This window comes from Callithrix jacchus, chromosome 1 (assembly GCF_049354715.1).
Source record: "Callithrix jacchus isolate 240 chromosome 1, calJac240_pri, whole genome shotgun sequence".
Taxonomy (NCBI): domain Eukaryota; kingdom Metazoa; phylum Chordata; class Mammalia; order Primates; family Cebidae; genus Callithrix; species Callithrix jacchus.
Window position 1 is genome coordinate 156,362,428 of NC_133502.1, and position 17,184 is coordinate 156,379,611.

Here is a 17,184-nt window from a genome sequence, read left to right on the forward strand (position 1 = left end):
GCTTTAGTGAATATCACATATTTTCTTTAAAAGAACAGAAAAGTGTTTATGCGGTACTTGGTATGCTCTGAATACATTAGGTGTTCTATAAGTGGTAGCTACTATTGTGGTTATTACAAGTTTGAATCATGAGCCTATATATGAGAAGAAATGTTGAAACAAGCATTTTAAAAAAATGATCCTGTGATCATTTACATTAGATCACAGGATACCCAAAGATGCATAAATAGCAACTTCCCAGCCCAGTGAGCTTAGAGTTTAGCTGTGGCAGCACATAAACACAGCTGGCAAACCAGAGCATATCCAGTCTGTACTCCAGTGCTTCCCAAACTCTTATGCCACAGTACACAGAGAAAATAAGAATGTTTGTCCAGTGTAATAGAGCAGGTGGGAGGGGAGCTTGGGGGTGTCTGTTTATATAGGGCTTGATTTTTTTAATCACTATTTTTTTCTTTATATGATGTAATTACAACAAAACACAGTGTTTTAAAATTTTTATTAAATGTTAATTTTTTTTTTTTTTACAGAGTTTCACTCTTGTTACCCAGGCTGGAGTGCAATGGCATGATCTTGGCTCACTGCAACCTCTGCTTTCTGGGTTCAGGCAATTCTCCTGCCTCAGCCTCCTGAGTAGCTGGGATTACAGGCACGCGCCACCGTGCCCAGCTAATTTTTTGTATTTTTAGTAGAGATGGGGTTTCACCATGTTGACCAGGATGATCTCGATCTCTTGACCTCGTGATCCACCCTCCTTGGCCTCCCAAAGTGCTGGGATTACAGGTGTGAGCCACTGTGCCCGGCCTAAATGTTAAATTTATATAAAACTTCCCAATGAATAGTTTTAAATTTTTTCATGAGAAATTAGGCTTGCTTTTGTTAACATAAATTTATTTATTTATTTATTTATTAAATTTATATTTATTTTACTTTAGGTGCATACTATACCTGGCATTTCTCCCCATGTTATCCCTCCCCATCCCCCTTCCCACCCCCAGCTGTCTCTCCCCTACGCCCCCCAACTGCCCCCAGTGTGTGATGCTCCTCTCCCTGAGTCCACATGTTCTCGTTGTTCAACATCCACCTATGAGTGAGAACATACGGTGTTTGGCTTTCTGTTCTTGTGTCAGTTTGCTGAGAATGACGGTAACATAAATTTTTAAAATATGGTTTTTTCTGCTTAAAATGACTGTAAATAATCTCTGACCATGATCTTTTAATGATGGTATCTTCAAATTCTTAATCCTAGACCAGAAGCCTTTCAGAGATGATTAAAATGTTTAATAATTTTTATAACAATTCAAAATTTTCTACAGTTGAAATTATATTTAAGAAACCTGATAGCACTTCCTTTTTATTGGTAAATATTGGCTTGTTTGTAAAAATAAAAATGGATTTCAAATCCAGCTGAACTTTTTTAATGTAAAGGTTTCAGAATAATGACGATGCTCTAATTTGTATAATACACATTCTTAGAGAAGACACTCTTTAACCAGCTAGTAAACTACTAAAAATCTCATCATCCACAAGTGAAAGGAGATATCTAATATCTGTGGAATGGGAACTTGGGGCTGCTACTTGGAGCTCTATCCATCACAGTGGATCCAGGGTTGGGCCTCCGCGGGTCGTCCCTACCTAATTGACTACACCTGGGACTATTCCCGGCTCCTTGAACATCTAGAACGGCATCTCCTCCAGCAGCTAGCTCCATGTGTCCTTGCCCATGGGACAGCCATCTCACACATCCATGGCTGGGGACTGAACATAACCCACAGCCCCATGGGTTTGCACACTGCAGATGGCTCATTAAAAGTTACCATGGCAAGGACTGTTGTAGTGCCTTTGATTATATATGTCTTTATCTGCACAATGGATTATAGTTTCATAGAAGTTGGGACATACCTAAATAAGTGTGCCATCCATAAGCATGCCTGCCATTTATATATATGAAATAGTAGGATATATGTTTTCAAGCTACTGATATGGAGGCCAGAACTTTGAAGATTGGTGGTGAGGGAGGCGACTTAAGAGAGTATCAATTTGAAACTGCTTATTTTACAAATGATCTCATTTGGGATGTGATCCAGAAACAAAGAGGGGTTTCCTTCTGGTCAAATAGAGAATATGGGTGGATCCATGTAACCCCACACCTCCTTCCAATGCAGATAAGTCAGATCCCATGACCTCCAACAGCAGACAGAGCCCCCTCCCTTGAGAACCAGAGCTGCCAGAGAACACATGCTTCTGGGGCCCCAGGCTTCTCGCCCTCTTGCCCTGTGTCATGTTCTCATCAATCATCATTTTTGGTCCTTCATTTTATTTCTTTGGAATTTAGAATTGATTCTTTAATAATTCTTTAGAATTTAGAATTTAGGACTAACAATATTGGCATTTTAGAGGAGGAGCTAGACTTTCCTTTGGAATAAAACAAGTATACTATTTGGTATAACAAAAATAAAGGGCTGAGCTATTATGGGGGTGACAGGCCCTACTCTGAAGTCTTAGATTTAGATTAGGGTTATATTTTCTGTGGCTGAGTAGGTAAAGTCCCCACATGTACTTGTAGTATGTATCCTTTTAGTGCCTTCTAAGGCCCTTGATGGATTCAATATAGATTTCCTTGGAGAGAGTATAGCTTAGTAGTTAGGAAGTGGGGAGTGGGTTCAAGTTTTCTGGCTTTAAATCCCCGCTTTACCATATCCTAAATGACCCTGGGAAAATAACGTAATCTCTAGGTCTCAGTCTTATCATCCATAAAATGTAAACAACTTGCATTAGTTCTTTACTCTGTATTACAGTATCAACTTTGGCACCATTGACATTTGGGGACAGATAATTCCTTGCTGCACAGGGTTGACCTGCGCGTTGTAGAACGTTTAATAGCATTTCAGCCTCTACACACTAGAAACAGTAGTCCTGCATCCCCTAGTTGTGAGAATGTAAACTGTTTTTAGACATTGCTGAATGTTTTCTGAGAGGCAAAATTGCTCCCGGTTGAGAACGGCTACTCTACATAGTAAATGAGAAATTTATAAAGCACATGCATAGCACATAGCATTGTGGGGATTACCTGGGTTCAGATCCATGTCCTTCATTTGTAGGCTGGATGACCTCAGAAAAGCCACTTAAACTCTCTGAGCATAATTTCTTCATTCAAAACAGATATCATCAGCCCTACTGGGTCTACCTACCTCATTAAACAACTGGAAAAACCAAAGGAAATCTCTAATATAACAATGCCATGGAAGCCATTGAGAACTATCTATAATTGTCAGGATACCCTGTTACTGCCTGGTGAATAGTTTGGTAGTGAGGCTGCGTGGCTAAACCGCCCCTCTAATGTTCAAAGTGATTTGCAACATTCAAGTGCTCAATACATTTTAGCTTCTGTTGTTATTGTCTCCATTCTACAGTGAAGAACCTGAGACTCAGGAAGGTAAAGGAACTTGCCCAATATTGCACAGCATGATGCCTTGAGACAGAATTTAATTCAGACCATGTAATTCCAAAGTTGGTGCTATGTTCAATACATTCTTGTTTCCCAGTGAACATGAATGCCGTTATTAGAAATGAAAGCAACCCCTTCTGTTAGCAAAGGGAGTTGCCACTTATAAAAGAGATCTCCATCTTTTGGTAAGGGTTGGAAAAAGCACTACAGAACAACGGAGGATAAGATAATTTAGGTATTTTTCTCCTGATTTTAATTCAGAAAAGGTATCTCCTTAGGGGCTTGAAGATAGTTGAAAATGAAAGGGCAGAGCCAACCCCACCTGCATGCTATGAATCATTTATTCACTTAAAGGGTTGAGTTGTACCTTCCACATCTGAGCGGTTTTAGTTTTAACTTTGAGAGCCTTGGTTATTCCAGCTTCCTAGGGAAAACCCCTCCGGCACTTGCAGCCTCACTGGAGTCCTGGCTGTCATTTTGAACATCTAGCAGTCAAAAGGTAAATACAGAGGCTACTGCTCCTCTTATCTGGCTACCCTGAAGGCAAGTTCCTGATCCCTAAAATCCTATGGCCTGAACTCAGTAGCAACCATCATCTCACCCACTACTTCCAAACATACTCAGTTCAGTTGCTCTCTAGAGAGAATTTCTCCCTCTGTTCTTGTCTGGCTTTGGAAATTGCATTGAGCCAAGGGTGCCTTCTGGAACTCCTAATCTGTGGCTACATGATCATTGGAAGAGCAGCCTGCCCAGGGTGTAGCATTACATCCAACCATGCACCTCTGCTCTCCTAAGTGCCCTCAGGACACAGAATTCCAGGATTCCAGGTAGCTGGACGGGGAACGCAGCACATGAAGCTCAGCAGCAGTCAGAAGATAAGCAGTTTCAAATTGATACTCTCTAAGTCCCCTCCTCAGTCACCAATCTCAGTTCCAGCAGAGATGCAGCCACATGGAAAAAGAAAAATGTTTTGTTAGCTTCGGCACAGTGGCCTCCAGGAGGATGCTTGGCAAAGTCCCAAGTCCGAAGCATCAGTCTTAAGAGTAGGAGAGGGCCGGGCACGGTGGCTCACGCCTATAATCCCAGCACTTTGGGAGGCCGAGGTGGGTCGATCATGAGGTCAAGAGATTGAGACCATCCTGGTCAACATAGTGAAACCCCCATCTCTACTAAAAAACAAAAGTTACCTGGGCATGGTGGTTCACGTCTGTAGTCCCAGCTACTCAGGAGGCTGAGCAGGAGAATTGCTTGAACCCAGGAGGCGGAGGTTGCGGTGAGCCGAGATCGTGCCATTGCACTCCAGTCTGGGTAACAGCAGTGAAACTCCATCTCAAAAAAAAAAAAAAAAGAGTAGGAGGAAGCTAGATTTGGGATGTATCAGCTGTCTGACCATCTACTAACCCTTAGGAAAAATGAGGTTTTTCATTCCATTTGATGAAACATATGCAAAAAGAAGAGGAATTTAACCTCTAACTCTATGCAATTAGGTAATACTACTGTACTCAGTTGAGGTGAGAGTGCACAGGCATGGGGCATCACCCAGCACATGGTGGGGCACGGTGTTTGGCTCTTTTTCTTCTCTCCTTTTTTCTGTTTTTGAGACAGTCTCACTGTCCCACTCGGGCTGGAATGTAGTAACACGAGCAAGCTTCCTGCAGCTTTGATCTCCCAGTAGTTCAAAGATGGTGCACACCATCAAAATCAATTGTTTTGCTTTTTAGTAGAAATGAGGTCTCACTATATTGCCCAGGCTGGTCTTGAACTCCTGAGCTCAAGCAATCCTCCCGCCTCAGCCTCCCAAAATACTGGGGTTACAGGTATGAGCCACTGTGCCTGGTTAGCTGGTGGTGTTACTCTTTGTTGAGCAGCAACTACATGCCAGTGTTCCGGGCCCAGGCCCAGGCCCAGGCCCAGATGGTCATTACCGTGCACGCTGTAATGCAGCAAGTATGGAATTTGCAACCGACACCCAGATCTTCCTATAGTTCCTCTTCTTACCAGCATGTAATCCTAGGCAAGTCATTTTCCTTCTCTGTATCCCTATCTCCTCACCCTGAAACAAGGAGAGATGTATAAGACTCATTGAGATTATATACCTCATGCAGTCCTGGCACAGGATACAAGTTAATGTATTCATTATTTCCTTCTTCCTTTCCATACGTCTGCATAATTTATGTGTCTTAAGTACGCCAGACAGCTTAGAGATGGGAACTTTTGAAACTCTTCTGATCTAGTGCAAATGCTCTGGGGATGGCGAGGACCTGGAGAAATCCTGATGCAGAGTAAATCAGGTTGGAGAGAGATTTTTTTTTTTTTTTTTTTTTGAGACAGAGTCTTGCTCTGTCACCAGGCGCCAGGCTGGAGTACCGTGGCGCAATCTCAGCTCACTGCAATCTCCACCTCCTGGATTCAAGCAATTCTCTTGCCTCAGCCTCCCCAGTAGCTAGGACTACAGGTGCACGCCACAATGCCCAGCTAATTTTTTTGTATTTTTTAGTAGACGGGGTTTCATCATGTTGGCCAGGATGGTCTCAATCTCTTGACCTTGTGATCTGCCCACCTCGGCCTCCCAAAGTGTTAGGATTAGAGGCGTGAGCCACTGCGCCCAGCTGGAGAGAGATTTTTAAAAGACATTGCTATTGCTTAGGTGAGGAAGACAGAAGGCTTTGGAGGAATCAAAGATGACTCCTAGGTTTCTGGCTTGAACAATTGGGAAGAAGTTTTGTCAAATGCTAGGGAAAAATTCTTCTCTTTTTCTCCTGTCTTAGTCAGTTTGGGGTGCCATAAAAATACTATCAAAATTTATTTTCTCACAATTCTGGAGCTTGAAAGTCCATTAAGGTGTCAACGTTATTGGTTTCTGGGTGAGGGCTCTCCTGGCTTACAGGCAGCCACCTGCTCCCTGTGTGCTCACATAGCCTTTTCTCAGTGCTTACACTTGGGAGAGAGTGAGCAAACTCTCTGGTGTCTCTTATTAAAAGAGCCTTAATCCCATTGGACCAGGACCGCACCCTCATGACTTCGTCTCATCCTAATCATTTTCAAAAGGTTGCATCTCCAAATATCATTAATTAGGGATTAAAGCTTCCACAAATGACTTTTGAGAGAACACGAACATTCGATTCCTAACATCTCCTGATTAGTAAGAGAGATAATGATGCCATGTATTCTAGTCATCTCCCTATTCCAATGGCTTGGAGCCTCTTCGATTATTTCAGGAGAGGACTTGCAAGCACATTTGTCTACATTCATTTATCTTTTCTTCTGTAGGAATGATAAAGAGAAGAGGAGCCTTAGTAGGTGAGTTAGAGCTAAGCTGTGAGTTTATAGTGAAGCCTTTTTCTGACACAAGCATAAAAACTAGATCCCTAAGGACTCAATCGATGTGAGGCTTTCAACTAAAAACTGGGATGTCAGCTGAATCAGAGACACCCCTGCCCTCAAGGATCTCACTACTTTGAAAATATAGGGAGGATTTTCTTAAGAGGTTAGCTGTTTGGGCTCTGGTCTCGGGTCATGAACATGTTGCCTCTGAATATGAAGGTCCTTAATTGTGACTCCATCACTCTCCTGTCTGGGACTTGTCTGCCTCTACTTCCTCAGGCAGGGGATGGTCTGCTTACCTGACTCCTAAGTGGCTTGTTAGGATGAATCATGTTTCAATTCTCTAAGAGGGTTTATGTGTTGGAAAGAGTATTCTCTTTGATCTCGTGGCTCAGAGTGCATAGGCTTTGTCCAGTTAATCATGTAGCTGGCGTCAGGCTTTGCCAGTTTTTATTTCTTTGAGGCTTTATGACATTTAAAGGGTTGGACACTGGCCCTGTAGCCAACATGGTTTTGACTTCAACAGCAACTGAAGCCTGAATCTTTTCTCCAGCTCTTTGATAATAATTGATTAGTCTAGAAGTCCAAGCAAAGGTGGGACTTTCTAAAGTGGCTTCAGATCTAAGGGGTGATTGAAGGGATGAGTCTTTAATAAGGACGCACTCTCTCTCCTCTCCTCCTGAGTCATTCCCGCATGGTTAAAAGAGCCATCCCAATAAAACTGAGTATACCTTAGTGCTTTCCATTTACAAAGTACATTCATTTCACTATCAATTTAACCTCTCAAATCAGCCTCCAGACGTAGAAAGAGGCAAATGGGCTTAATTTTGCCAGAGAGAAATTCTAACACTCATTAAATGATTTACTCAATGTCATGGGTTCAGAGTTGTGAGAGAAGCTAACATTTATTGAGTGTCTGCTATGTGACAGATTCTTTGTATACCCCAACTTACATAATCTACAACTAACCTGGGATGGGGGGTAGATGTTATTGTGCCCAGTTGAAAGATGAAGATACTGAGTCATGAGACATTTAAGGAGCTATTTCAAAGCCTCCCAGCCCTTAGGTGTTAAGCCAACATCGACTTTCTAGTCTTCTGAGAGTCAGTGTGTTATGCTGTTTAAACTCCTCGTGCTTGACTGTAAGAAGATAATAGTATACTATTTATGCTTAGTCGAATCTGCGGTAAGAAGTGCCACGAAAGCATTGTTCACAATAGCAAAGACTTGGAACCAATCCAAATGCTCATTATGATAGACTGGATAAAGAAAATATGGCACATATACGCCATGGAACACTATGCAGCCATAAAAAAAGGATGAGTTCATGTCCTTTGCAGGGACAGGGATGAAGCTGGGTACCATCCTTCTCAGCAAACTAACACAGGAACAAAAAACCAAACACCACATGTTCTCACTCATAAGTAGAAGCAGAAGAAGGAGAACACATGGACACAGGAAGGGGAACATCATACAGTGTGGTCTGTCAGGGGGTTGGGGGAGAGGGGAGGGACAGCATTAGGAGAAATACCTAATATAGATGACAGGGTGATGGGTGCAGCAAACCACCAAGGCATGTGTATACCTATGTAACAAACCTGCACATTCTGCACATGTACTTCAGAACTTAAAGTATAATAATAATAATAATAATAATTATAAAAGAAGTATCACAAAAGGAAAAGAGGCCCATGTCCCTGCTTTATAGAGAGATTTGGAAATTTGGTTTCCTTTACATATAAAATGAAAGAAGACACAGAGACATGGACCAGCTGCTATATGTGCTTCTCTCTGAAGTCTGAGTCGAGATTCCCTAAGCTTGACTGTACCGCTCAAGACCTCCAGCCAGGGCAGCAGCCCCTCTGCAAAAAAAAGCCACCTTTAACCCGCTCATTCATTTGCTTCTTCCTGCACACTCTGTGGTCTGGCAAGGAGCAGAGGTCCTCAGCAGCGAAGCCCTCACAACAGCAATCCTTCTCAGTTCCCACTTTGAGAGAACCCAGCTCAACTTCTCAGGCTGAAAGAAATTTTAATCCAAATGAACTAATAGAGAATTTGCTAAGTCCAAGGACAGGCAGTCTCAAGGTCACTGGACAGGAAGAGAAACCTCTAAAAACTGAAAGAATGAAACAAAGTCTTTCCCCTCGGCAGGGGCTGGCCTCCCTTCCTGACACTTCCTCTTGGGACCTGTGAATGTTTGCCCAGGGTTATTGGCGATGTCATCAAGTCTCAGCTGATTGACAGTGAAAGGGAGAAGACTAGAGCTACTGCAGGCCAGGAACGCACATGCTGGATCTCATTTCATCTCCATCTAACTCCTATGTGAAGTGGGCTGTTGGAGCCCCTTTTGTGCAGTTGAGGAAGGCTCTAAAACATGCAGTACTTTGTCTATGGTACCTGGCTAAACTTGCATTTGAACCTGAATCTGGTTAGCTACCAAACCTGTGCTTCTTCTACCACCCCACACTGCCCATAGACACACACAAAGTGCTTTCTAAGGCTCCGAATACTTATCCTATTCCATTATCAGGCTCAACCCTTCATCCCTCACTAGACCCATCAAGAGGGCTTATAAATCGTAGGTGCCCAATAATCACTCGTTTTTACTAAATTCGATGTTTAAATGCACACATACCCAGTAGTTGGTTCTGCCCAAAGACCAAAACCCACTGGCTGTGGGTAGTACTTTGTTTTACCCCAGGATAGGTAGTGGGTAGTCTGATTCTCCCCAGGATAGGTAGTGGGTAGCTTTTCTACCTATTCTCTTGGGTAGTGGGACTATCATTTAAGCAGTGAACTTTTCTATTCTAACAAAGCTCTAATCAGAGGTGGAAAGGGAAGTTAGGTTATCTGGGGCAGGTTATACAGGTCGGTGATTCTTTGGACTCCACAAATTCGCAAATCCATGTTTCAGGCTCTGTTTTCAATCTTCAGGCATTGTAGGCGTCTCCTGGGGCTGTGAGAAGAATGCTCTAATTTCAGGACAGGGTGGAGCCTAGAGCCAACTTGGCAAGGGCCAGAGGAATATAAATTCACAGTGACAACTTAAGGAACATGGTTTTAATAGAAATATACTTTTATTTCTTCTGCGATCACATGCCAACTGTCTGTTTGCATGGGGAGCCCCAGGCTCAAATGAGAGTTGTCAGAATTGGTAATTGAGGGGCTCTGCTATCCCCCAAAAGCTCCCTGGTCCTCCAGATGACAACTGTGAGAGATAGCTTGGGTGCTTGGAAACTTTGTGAAGTCAACATTACAGAGAAATCAGAACAAATGTAGGTATGATTTACTATGTGCCAAGGGGGAAATTCTGGCACAATTCATTAAGAAAATGTTAAGAAATCCCTGGACTGTTGGACATATAGGAAGTGGCAAGGTTTCAAAGGTGAGTAAGATATCTTCTCAAGAAGCTTGTTCAATGGAGAAGACAGAGCTGTAAAGACTACACTTGACGTTGGTTAAAGGGAACAAAATACATTAGATAGAAGGAACAAGTTCTAGTATTTGATAGTACAATAGGGAAATTAGAGTTAATAATAATTTATTGTATATTTCAAAAGAGCTAAGAGAGAAGAACTGTAATGGTCCCAACACAAAGAAAAGATAGATGTTTGAGGTGATGGGTATCCCAGTTACCCTGATTTGACTGTTATACATTGGATACATGTACCAATATATCATGTGTATCCCCCAAATATATATACCTATGATATATTAATTTTTAAAGCCCCATAATTATAATTCTTAGATGTCATAAGAGAGTAAATGCAAATAATACAGTCATTATAACACTAACATAAGATGTGATATGGTTTCCAACTGTTCTCAGGCAATTGGTCGAACTTCTCATTTTAACCCTCGTATATACTCTTTAAGGTTTGGGGAGAAGTCGTTGCAGAAATGTCATTGAATTTTTATTAGAATAAGATAAAGAAAAAGAAATAAAAGTTAAAATTAGAGTGGTGTATTAGAATGTCAGGTACTTTTGTGTGTGTGAAAAGCAGTACAGCCTAAGGGAAAAGAACAAAGGCTCTGGGGCCAGGCTACTGGATTCAGATTCTACTTTTCCTACTGACCGTGTGACTTTAACCAATTGCTTAGCTTCTCTGTGCCTCAGTCCCCTCAAATGTGAAAAGGAAAAAATGATAGTGTCTGCCTCATAGGTTACCGTGAAGATGAAGTAAGTTGATAAAAGTGAAGTCCTCCTAAATGCTATGTGGAAGCCAGACTGGATCTTGGAACTAAAAGAGAACATTGATGACAAACTCATAAATTCCAAATAAAACACTGAGTTTAACTAATTTTTAAAAAATAATGACCCTGCATTGGAAGTATTGCCTGTGTCACAAAATACATCATTGGGTATGAGATGGGAGGTAGAGAGAAGTCAACTCCATAGAGAATGCCTAGAAAAGGCTGACGAGGAGTTTGCTGGGTGAACACAGGAAAAAGATTATTACAGGAAGATGGGGGCCTAAAAAAAAAAGAATGGAGTGTTTAGGGAATTAACATAATTTGGCTGGGACCAAGGTTGTGTTTGCAGACATGAAGGAGGAGCAGGAGATGTCCTTGGAGAATTAGATGGAGTTTAGATTATGCATGGCTTTCTACTCTAAACCAAGCTCAAACTGTCTCCTGTGACAACCACATTGGAGTGACATGGTCAGAGATGCACAGCAGAACAGTGGCCTTGGCTACAGCATGGTGGATGAAAGAGACTGGGATCCAGAAGACAGAAAAAACAGAAATAGAGCTGGTATGGCCATTTAGGTGGGAAGTGATCAGCACCTGACCAGGAAAGGACAGCGGGCTGAAGAAACAGGAAGATGAGGCAGAGAGCTAAGAGTCATCCTCAGGAGACTGCTGGGACAGCACCCTGCAAGGAAGTACCGACTGCCTACCAGAGATCTTTCCAGGGTACCAGGGCCTCAGAATGAATTACTCCCCTGACTTTGAGATGCTTTAGTAAAGAGAGATGCAGAGTTCAGGAAGAAATGTATCTTCATGTACATAGAGGGGTTTACTGTTTACAGGGCTCCTTCATGTGTGTTGTCAATATAGCAGTCCTGAGAGGTACACATTGTCATTATTCAAAATTGTGTTTTTGTTTTACTGGTTATGGATATAGAAACAATAATTGTAGAATGCCTGAAATGCTTTTTGAAAAGGAGTAGAAAATTAGAACTTCCCTAGTACCCTGATTGATCATTACTGTTAATATGTTGATAAATCAGTTGCTTATAGCAGATGGTAAGTGAAAAACTATGAAATTATATTTCAAACCCAATCTTATAATAACAGATTATATTTTTTAGCATCTTCTATAGTTACAAAATTGGGATTGAAATATAATGCTTTATATTCTTGTTCTGTTTAAGCATTAGATTATAAGCATTTTCTATGTTAATAAATCAAATTTGTAAGCCCAATTTTCACTGCTGCATAATATTCCAATGTAAAGGTGTGCTATACTTTATTAATACTATTAATATAATAATAACATAAGATGTGATATGGTTTCCAACTGATAGATATTGATGGACATTAAGTTACTTCATTTTTGCACTCACAAATAATGCCTTCTTGAATATACTTTAACATACATTTCCCCCATGTATTTCTAATTACATCCTTAGAATAAATTCCTAGAAGCAAAATTTCTGGGTCAAAAGATATGCACATTTCAAAACTTGATGTTTCCTGAAATTATTTATTCCGAGTGACCATGCCTACTTGCAGTGAATGAGCCAACCTGTATTACCCACCTTCATCAGTACTGATCATTATCTTTCAAAAAATATTTGCCAATCTGATAAGCATAAAGCTATGTCTCATTATTGGGTTAGTTTGTGTGTCCTCATCACGAGAGAGGTTTTATTCTCATTCTCACTTTATAGATGTGGGTTGGTGATTTGCCCATACCACAAATTCAGTAGGTGGCTGAGAGGGGACTACAAGCCAGCCCAAGTGGACTCCTCAGGCAGTGCTCTTCCCACTATGTAATATGTAAAGAGTTGCCATGATTTCTCTGTGTTTACAGTATTGTTCTCTGGGTTTCCTTTCATTGGGGTCACACCCTCAGGAACTCACTGCCCTGGGTGTCAAGGAAAGAGTGTGCCCTTCCTCCTGAGAGAGAGGAGAGACAGCAGCTCCTTCAACCTCTCAGATAGGGAGAGTTTATGTTGTGCTCTGGGCAGAAGCCATGCGTATGGCATGTGCTTGGGTGGCTGGTCCTTCCCCACAGAACCCCAAATGGAAAAATGACACAAGGAAATAAACCCTGTGTTCTTTCTAGAAGGAAAGCCTGGCCTGTCACTCTTCTGCTGAAAACCTTACCATGGCCTTGCTGATATCAGGATCTGGTCCAGGATATGTCATCTGGCACTTAAGGCCCTGAGAACCTGGCCTGGCTTTTATCACCTTACTGTCCCTGTGATGGTCTCTTATGCCAGCCTCGCTGGCTTATACTGCATTAGTTTCCTAATAGCTGCCTATTTCTTGTCTTTCAGGCCTCAACTTCAAAGACACCTTCAAGAATCTGTCTGCTTTTCCCATGCTCTGAGCTTGCCCATCTAAAATCCTCACCCTGGGTAAGACTGGCTCTGTGTGTGGCTGTCTCTCTTCTCAAGGGAAGGGGAATTTTTTTCCTTTTTCCTGATCCCTGACAGGGAGGTCGAACACTTGAAAGGTTCCTAGACTGACTGGATGTTGGAAGTCCCACAGAGAACCTACCGGATTCTGTCTGATGTTGACCACAGAGTCCTTCATTCACACAAGGAGTACTAACTAATTGGCAAACTACAATGAGCCAGGCACCATTAGGCACAAGCAATGGAATAGGCACTCTGCATTTCAGGACTTCAGTGCACATATCTCCAGCAGCTGCAAATGTTGGTGGTTCTCAGCTGGGTTCCTCTCTGGAAATGTTCTCACTGGAAGATAATGCCTAGCTCAATGTTTTACCTCTCTACATGGGCAGCCTTCCTCAAAGACAGGTTGTTGGGAAGGTGTTGGTAGAAGCTTGACTCTCTTGTCTCAATTTGGGGCAACTCTGAAGGACCATCCCCATCTCTAGACCTCTCCATAGGACCAGCTGAGTCTTTTGTGGCCAGTGCGTTGCAGTTTGAATTCCTTATCTGCCCAGTCCTGTTTCTCCCACCATCCCATTGGAGTTGATCCCAAAGATCCTCCATAGTAAACTTCTTGTGTGCAAATTTCCCTCTCAGCGTCTGATTGCTGAAGAACCCAGCCTGCCATCATGGTAATAAGAGATATGATACTTGTTATCATAGAGCGTTGGGGCTGGCTTTGTCCATCATAACTACCTTTGTCTGTCCCCTAGGACAAGCAAAAACTGTCCAGGCCCAGTAGGGCTGTGCTCCTGGTGATACTTGGCAGTGTCCTGAGCAAAGACCTTTGTAGCTACACCACTCTATGCAGCCATCATTAAGGCAAGAGCAGGACAGCTTTGCAGCTGGCAATCATTCCTATTAGTTCCATAAACCTGTTATTGAATGTCCTCTGTGTTTCTGTGCTGGTGCCAGAGATAGAGATACCTAAAATATGACTCTGGATTTCCAAGATCATCCCCTGGAGGGGAAGAAGAACAAGTAACCAGACAATTGAAAACATATGGGATGATTCATGATCTGCAAGGTGCTGTGGAAGCTCAGAGGAGATGGTGGTGGCTTACTCAGGGGGTCAGGGAAGGATACTCAGAGAGGCAGAGGAAGGAGAACATGGTGAGTGTGGTGTTGATGGGAAAGAGAAGAGAGGTATTTCAGGTTAAAGAAATGTGTACATGAAAGAATGAACAGGGGTGAGTGAACAAGCACATTTGTATCCATTATTTTGTTTGAGCTCTGCAACACCCTAATGAAGTTGCCTGCAAAGATCCTTAGCCCCATTTTTTGAACAGAGAAATGGAGTCCCTGGGAAGACAAAAAAATTTGTGTGCAGGAAGGGGATTATCTGTGACCTGAACCTGTATCTTCTGACACCAAATCAATGACTCTGTCTGTCACAGCATTTGGGCAACATTGACTGAGTTTTCTCCAGTGCCCAGTATTGTGCCCAGTGAGAATGACAAGGAGCATAATCTCAATGCTCACCTCTTGAAGAGCTTGCATTCAAGATAAATTTTTAAAACTTGATAATGTCAAGGGACAAATGCTGAAATAAAGATCCATGCAAATGCACCGGAATCATGGCAGAGGTATGTCCTGAAGAAATGTCCTTAGCCCTGTTTAATATTTGGTACCAACCATTTGGACAAAGACATATTAAGTCCGCTTATCACATGTGTGGTTGACATATAGCTGGGAGGGATAGAAAATATGATTGATGTCAAAATCAAACTTCTAAATGATCTCAGTTGTCTGGAACCATGAACCAAACGCTGCAAGAGGAAGTGCAGCAAGGGTTCATGTTGGACCAGCAATTTCTTCCAAATAATCAATTGCTCGAGAATAGGAGAAGGCAGCCTGGCTTGGCCTTTGGCCATGAGAGAGATTCAAGACATCACCAGGCCTCAAACCAAACTTGCACCAAGTATTTAAATTAAAAGTGTTGGGCTGGGCACAGTGGCTCACACCTGTAATCCCAGAATTTTGGGAAGCAGAGGCGGGCAGATCATGAGGTCAGGAATTCGAGACCAGCCTGGTCAATATGGTGAAACCCTGTCTCTACTGAAAATACAATAATTAGCTGGGCGTGGTGGTGCGTGCCTATAGTCCTGGCTACTTAGGAGGCTGAAGCAGAAGAACCGCTTGAACCCGGGAGGCAGAGGTTGCAGTGAGCCAAGGTTGTGCCACTGCACTCCAGCCTGGGCAACAGAGCAAGACTCGGTCTCAAAAAAAAACCAAAAAGTGTCACAAACTAGCATACCCTGAGTCTGTGTGGCAATTATTTTTAGTCATAGCATACATATAATGTGACATTTTATAAATTACCTTGGAGATGGTTTAATGGGACATTCTGTGTATCATGTTGGAGATGGAGTGGTGGTGGAGGGACAGCATCTTCTCTTTATCCAGGAAGGGCTCTCAATGCACCTTCCACATGCTGGGCCTGTGCCGGGTCTTGGAGAACATGGAATATCAGCCTAGGAAGCCCTGGGATCTAGCAGAAGGACTCATGCATAAACTCTATCACTTTTCAGTTGTGTGCCTCTGGGAAAGTCACGGAGGCTTGCTAGGGATCGTTTTCCTTATTTATAAAATGGATGCTATAATTTCAATCTCATAGGACCTTGTGAGTAATAATGAAGGAGATCATAAATGTAGAATGATGAGCACAGAGCTTGGCCTGAAGCTTGTGTTTAAAAAAAGGTGCCACTGTCAATATCCAGACAAATCCAGAGACATCTATTCATAGGCAGCAGGGTCGCAGGACCTGTGGCCTTGGATTCAGGGCCAGGCCTTCAGTCTTAATGCGGGTTCAGGAAAGGCTGATTTTTCTCTCTATGAATGTGTGTGTGTGTGTGTGTGTGTGTGTGTGTGTGTGTGTGTGTGTGAAAAATTTTAAGCTCAAGAAAAGACACAGCTTTAGTATACTTCGGTCATTAATCAAATTTGAGAGACAGTCATCCACTTAACCAGAATGATACCCAAAAGTGGGCATGAATTCTCCGGTACCAGAAAGTTACCCACAGTACCTGAATTAGGGCAAAAAGCCAAAACTATCTTGACAGCAAAAAAGATGAGACTGATTTCCACAGTTCTGGCTGGGGTTCCCTTAATCCACTTTGTGTCAGGATAGGTTGGTCTCTGGGCCTCTCAGTTCCTTCATTTGCAAAATGAGAGGGCTGGACCAGATTAGTGGTTCTCAAATATACACTCTTGGAGAGGTGCTGGCGTATGTTGGCGTCAAATCCATGACATCCTGCTCAGATAACTTCCTGACTGTTCTATGTTGGGCTACGAAGGAGAAAAATTGCTCCTTGCTGTGAATAGCCATGTAGAAAAAAACACTAGCATGTCCTTTCCTGCCACCCTCACTGGCCAGCCTCCTGGGCTACCTTAGTGAACTTTCTTTTCAGCTTTGGGCCAAGAAAGGGAAGAACGCTGCTAGAGATATGGTAGAGTTACTCATCCACTTCTCTGAAGTCCCCAGAAGATTCTGAATTTAAAGAAGTAGTGAGAGTGTATGCTTTTCATTTTTATCTATACATTTCTTTGAAATTTGATTTTTGATGCCAGTATTAAAAATGAAATGACTGAACTATTTGGAGACTCAAGCTCACTCTATTTTCCAGTATTGCATAGGTACTCTCCCAGCTGATAACTTCTGTCAAGAAAAATACTATCCACAGCATAACTTAAAAAATAACATTTTATATTCTATTTTTAATTTTAAAATATAAAAAGCCTATCTTTTAAAGAAAGTGTCAGATGGTCGTTTCTTTGCTTGGAAAA

General features: G+C 42.3%; 1 long non-coding RNA gene across 1 annotated transcript in view; it reads right to left on the bottom strand.

Moving 5' to 3' along the window:
• Nucleotides 1–1,374: 1,374 nt before the first annotated feature.
• The window catches only part of LOC118143698 (uncharacterized), a 31,090-nt gene continuing 15,280 nt past the window's right edge, over nt 1,375–17,184 (bottom strand). The window contains exons 3-4 of the long non-coding RNA XR_004728034.3: nt 4,633–5,498; nt 1,375–4,370 (exon numbers count right to left, since the gene is read on the bottom strand). This is a non-coding gene — a long non-coding RNA (uncharacterized LOC118143698). The remainder of the gene's footprint in view (nt 4,371–4,632; nt 5,499–17,184) is intronic.